This window comes from Oncorhynchus masou, chromosome 16, assembly GCF_036934945.1.
Source record: "Oncorhynchus masou masou isolate Uvic2021 chromosome 16, UVic_Omas_1.1, whole genome shotgun sequence".
Taxonomy (NCBI): Eukaryota; Metazoa; Chordata; class Actinopteri; order Salmoniformes; family Salmonidae; genus Oncorhynchus; species Oncorhynchus masou.
Genome location: NC_088227.1, coordinates 10,887,618 through 10,893,617, shown reverse-complemented (window position 1 = coordinate 10,893,617; position 6,000 = coordinate 10,887,618).

Below are 6,000 nucleotides of genomic sequence, written 5' to 3'. Positions count from 1 at the left end.
CAGGTCTGGACTTTGACTTGGCCATTCTAACACCTGGATATGTTTATTTTTGAACCATTCCATTGTAGATTTTGCTTTATGTTTTGGATCATTGTCTTGTTGGAAGACAAATCTCCGTCCCAGTCTCAGGTCTTTTGCAGACTCCATCAGGTTTTCTTCCAGAATGGTCCTGTATTTGGCTGCATCCATCTTCCCATCAATTTTAACCATCTTCCCTGTCCCTGCTGAAGAAAAGCAGGCCCAAACCATGATGCTGCCACCACCATGTTTGACAGTGGGGATGGTGTGTTCATGGTGATGAGCTGTGTTGCTTTTACGCCAAACATATCGTTTTGCATTGTTGCCAAAAAGTTCAATTTTGGTTTCATCTGACCAGATCACCTTCTTCCACATGTTTGGTGTGTCTCCCAGGTAGCTTGTGGCAAACTTTAAACGACACTTTTTATGGATATTTTTAAGAAATGGCTTTCTTCTTGCCACTTCCATAAAGGCCAGATTTGTGCAATATACGACTGATTGTTGTCCTATGGACAGAGTCTCCCACCTCAGCTGTAGATCTCTGCAGTTCATCCAGAGTGATCATGGGCCTCTTGGCTGCATCTCTGATCAGTCTTCTCCTTGTATGAGCTGAAAGTTTAGAGGGACGGCCAGGTCTTGGTAGATTTGCAGTGGTCTGATACTCCTTCCATTTCAATATTATCGCTTGCACAGTGCTCCTTGGGATGTTTAAAGCTTGGGAAATCTTTTTGTATCCAAATCCGGCTTTAAACTTCTTCACAACAGTATCTCGGACCTGCCTGGTGTGTTCCTTGTTCTTCATGATGCTCTCTGCGCTTTTAACAGACCTCTGAGACTATCACAGTGCAGGTGCATTTATACAGAGACTTGATTACACACAGGTGGATTGTATTTATCATCATTAGTCATTTAGGTCAACATTGGATCATTCAGAGATCCTCACTGAACTTCTGGAGAGAGTTTGCTGCACTGAAAGTAAAGGGGCTGAATAATTTTGCACGCCCAATTTTTCAGTTTTTGATTTGTTAAAAAAGTTTGAAATATCCAATAAATGTCGTTCCACTTCATGATTGTGTCCCACTTGTTGTTGATTCTTCACAAAAAAATACAGTTTTATATCTTTATGTTTGAAGCCTGAAATGTGGCAAAAGGTCGCAAAGTTCAAGGGGGCCGAATACTTTCGCAAGGCACTGTATATGTGCACCACAAAGTTAGAACAGTAGGTGAAATTAGGAGGTGAAAATAGACCAGATTATTAGGGTGATGTCAAATAACACAATTCTATTATAGAATGTGTGTGCTGAATTTGCACGTGCAAGCCAAGCGCCACCACTATTATCAATAGCACTGTCAAAGCTGTACAAAAAAGTTGCAAACAAGCACACACCGGGCCACGAACGATGTGTTTACAATACTGTGTTGGTGAAAATAGGCCAAATTATTAGGATGGACACATGGGCTACAAACAGCTTACTAAATCAAATCAACTTTTTTGGGTCACATACACATGGTTAGCAGATGTAATTGCGAGTGTCGCAAAATGCTTGTGTTTCTAGTTCCGACAGTGCAGCAACATCTAACAAGTATTATCTAACAATTCCAGAACAATACCTAATCGAATAAGGAATGGAATGGAATAAGAATATATAAGTATAAATATATGGATGAGCATAGACAGAGCGGCATAGGCTACTACGCAATAGATGGTATAGAATACAGCATATACATATGAGATGAGTAATGCAAGATAAACATTATTAAAGTACACAACATACACTTAGAATTACTTTCTTATACATATCTCCATTGCATATTACATCATTTATGCAGCGGCATACAAGACATTTTTGGACTCACCTCATGAAGGTGGTGCAGCGGTACTTTGTGGGTAAATTTTGTCATCAAAATCTGGTATTCTCTGGATTTATGGTGGGAACTCTGGAGAAAAAAAACACGCCGCCACTCCATTGAATAACAGGCTAACGTTAGTGGTTTCTTTGCAACACTTGAGGTAAGCCACTGATTCCTGCCAAACGACTCATTGTTGAATTTGCGATTTCCAACTTGTTGTGTAATCTTTATGTTCAATGGCCGATGAGCACCGATACGTTTCATCTATAATTTCTCTTCATTATTTCTCTTTATATGACAAGAAAAGGATTTGCCAGTAGATTGTCAACTTGATTCATGATGATGACTGCTATAGTAGCTAAGACTTTGAAAGTCAGTCCAATCAAAGATACTGTAAATATAACGTGATTTGATATCCTTTTATCTGTGGCCAATGACCTTGATCCTTCTTGGAAGGGCACCTGTAATATAGCTCTATGGCAGGATCCAAAGGGCAGAAATTTTGGATGTCTACCTTTACTAAGCACTTAAACTGGTGATGACATACTGTCCGCATGAGTGACTGAACACTGAGCCAATCATGGCGCAACACTCCGTATTTTCTGCTGAATCGCCCCACACACAGAAAGCACTGAGCTAGGCATTTTGGAGCTGCCTTACTCAAAAAAAGAGACCATGTGTGTATGCAGATTTATTTAAAAAATTTAAGGTATAGGAAAATGCAGCGCGGCAAATTCAAATAAAATTATATAAAAATCAAACTTTCATTAAATCACACATGTAAGATACTAAATTAAAGCTACATTCGTTGTGAATCCAGCCAACATGTCAGATTTTAAAAAGGCTTTTCGGCAAAAGCATAAGAAGCTATTATCTGATGATAGCACAACAGTAAACAAAGAGAGTAGCTTATTTCAACCCTACCGGCGCTACACAAAACGCAGAAATAAAATATAAAACATGCCTTACCTTTGACGAGCTTCTTTTGTTGGCACTCCAATACGTTCCATAAACATCACAATTGGTCCTTTTGTTCGATTTATTCCGTCCATACATATCCAAAATATCTGTTTATTTGGCGCATTTGATCCAGGAAAAAACAGCTTCCAATTTGCGCAACGTCACTACAAAATATCTCAAAAGTTGCCTATAAGCTTTGCCAAAACATTTTCAAACTACTTTTGTAATACAACTTGAGGTATTTTTAAACGTTAATAATCGATCAAATTGAAGACTGGTCAATCTGTGTTCAATACAGGAAGACAACAAACCAACTCTACTTTTCAAGTCTTGCGAAACTCTCAACAGTGTTACCCAGTTCCTAGATGGCCGTACTTCTTCATTGCACAAAGGAATAACCTCAACCAAATTCCAAAGACTGGTGACATCCAGTGGAAGCGGTAGGAACTGAAAACAAGTGCCTAAGAAATATTGTTTCCCAATGAGACGTCACTGAACAGAAAATTCTGAACGGTTAGTCCTCGGGGTTTTGCTTGCTACATAAGTTATTTTATACTCACAGACATGATTCAAGCAGTTTTAGAAACTTCAGAGGGATTTCTATCCAAATCTACTAATAATATGCACATCTTATATTCTTGGCATGAGTAGCAGGAAGTTGAAATTGGGCACGCTATTTATCCAAAAGTGAAAATGCTGCCCCCTATACTTTAAGAATTAACTGAATTATATATTTATTTTACATTGTTTGCAAACGGATATGTGACATGTATTAATACCAAAATAACATGCAAAACAGGCAAGCCCCCCTCAAAAAATTAAATTTTATATATATATATATATATATATATATAGAGAGAGAGAGAGAGAGAGAGAGAGAGAGAGAGAGAGAGAGAGAGAGAGAGAGAGAGAGAGAGAGAGAGAGAGAGAGAGAGAGAGAGAGAGAGAGAGAGAGAGAGAGAGAGAGAGAGAGAGAGAGAGAGAGGATAGATATATATACAAATATACAGTATATTTATATTATTATGAATTTATTATTGCTAAAAATGTGGCTCTGCCCCACCTGCCCTGACTGACGGATCACCACTGGATGTGTGTATGTGTAAAAAAATGATAAAAGGGGGGTATGCTAGTATTGACATTGAAATAGAGACCTTTGGGGCTTATATTCACCTTAGACCCTTAACAGCTAAGATAAGATATGAAGACATGGGACACTTCACAGAGTTTGACCATTAAGTGATTGAACTCTTTGGGGGATTCGGTATCTTTGAAGTGATATAGGCCCAAACTGTGAGAAGTTAAGATCCAGAAAAAATATATGTAAACTGAAAAAGGAACCTAGTTACTTGCGCATCTAAATGCATTCAACCATATCATTGGAGCAGTGGATCAGACAGGGAGAGGAACGCCCTCATGACACCCAGATCTCAGGTCTGTCATTATCTGACCATGGGAATGCTTGAGTGTAAAAGGTATTACCCCTACTCTGAAATTCACCCACATTTCCTCGAAAATGTGCACCACACAGGAGCACCACACACTCAGCATGAAACCCTGAGAAAGACCAGGGGAGAGGCATGATCTGATGTCTGATTTTGTTATAGTTTCGGTGAATCAGCAGTGCCGTGAAAAAGTCAAATCAAATCAAATTTATTTATATAGCCCTTTGTACATCAGCTGATATCTCAAAGTGCTGTACAGAAACCCAGCCTAAAACCCCAAACAGCAAGCAATGCAGGTGTAGAAGCACAGTGGCTAGGAAAAACTCCCTAGAAAGGCCAAAACTTAGGAAGAAACCTAGAGAGGAACCAGGCTATGTGGGGTGGCCAGTCCTCTTCTGGCTGTGCCGGGTGGAGATTATAACAGAACATGGCCAAGATGTTCAAATGTTCATAAATGACCAGCATGGTCGAATAATAATAAGGCAGAACAGTTGAAACTGGAGCAGCAGCACTGCCAGGTGGACTGGGGACAGCAAGGAGTCATAATGTCAGGTAGTCCTGGGCATGGTCCTAAGGCTCAGGTCCTCCGAGAGAGAGAAAGAAAGAGAGAATTAGAGAGAGCATATGTGGGGTGGCCAGTCCTCTTCTGGCTGTGCCGGGTGGAGATTATAACAGAACATGGCCAAGATGTTCAAATGTTCATAAATGACCAGCATGGTCGAATAATAATAAGGCAGAACAGTTGAAACTGGAGCAGCAGCACGACCAGGTGGACTGGGGACAGCAAGGAGTCATTATGTCAGGTAGTCCTGGGGCATGGTCCCAGGGCTCAGGTCCTCTGAGAGAGAGAAAGAGAGAGAGAAGGAGAGAATTAGAGAACGCACACTTAGATTCACACAGGACACCGAATACAACAGGAGAAGTACTCCAGATATAACAAACTGACCCTAGCCCCCCGACACATAAACTACTGCAGCATAAATACTGGAGGCTGAGACAGGAGGGGTCAGGAGACACTGTGGCCCCATCCGAGGACACCCCCGGACAGGGCCAAACGGGAAGGATATAACCACACCCACTTTGCCAAAGCACAGCCCCCACACCACTAGAGGGATATCTTCAACCACCAACTTACCATCCTGAGACAAGGCTGAGTATAGCCCACAAAGATCTCCGCCATGGCACAACCCAAGCGGGGGCGCCAACCTAGACAGGATGACCACATCAGTGAATCAACCCACTCAGGTGACGCACCCCTTCCAGGGACGGCATGAGAGAGCCCCAGTAAGTCAGTGACTCAGCCCCTGTAATAGGGTTAGAGGCAGAGAATCCCAGTGGAAAGAGGGGAACCGGCCAGTCAGAGACAGCAAGGGCGGTTCGTTGCTCCAGAGCCTTTCCGTTCACCTTCTCACTCCTGGGCCAGACTACACTCAATCATATATTTTTTTATTTTTTTTATTTAACCTTTATTTAACCAGGTAGGCTAGTTGAGAACAAGTTCTCATTTGCAACTGCGACCTGGCCAAGATAAAGATTAGCAGTGTGAACAGACAACACAGAGTTACACATTGAGTAAACAATAAACAAGTCAATAACACAGTAGAAAAAAAAAAAAAAGGGTCTATATACATTGTGTGCAAAATGCATGAGGAGGTAGGCAAATAATTACAATTTTGCAGATTAACACTGGAGTGATAAATGATCAGATGGTCATATACAGGTAGAG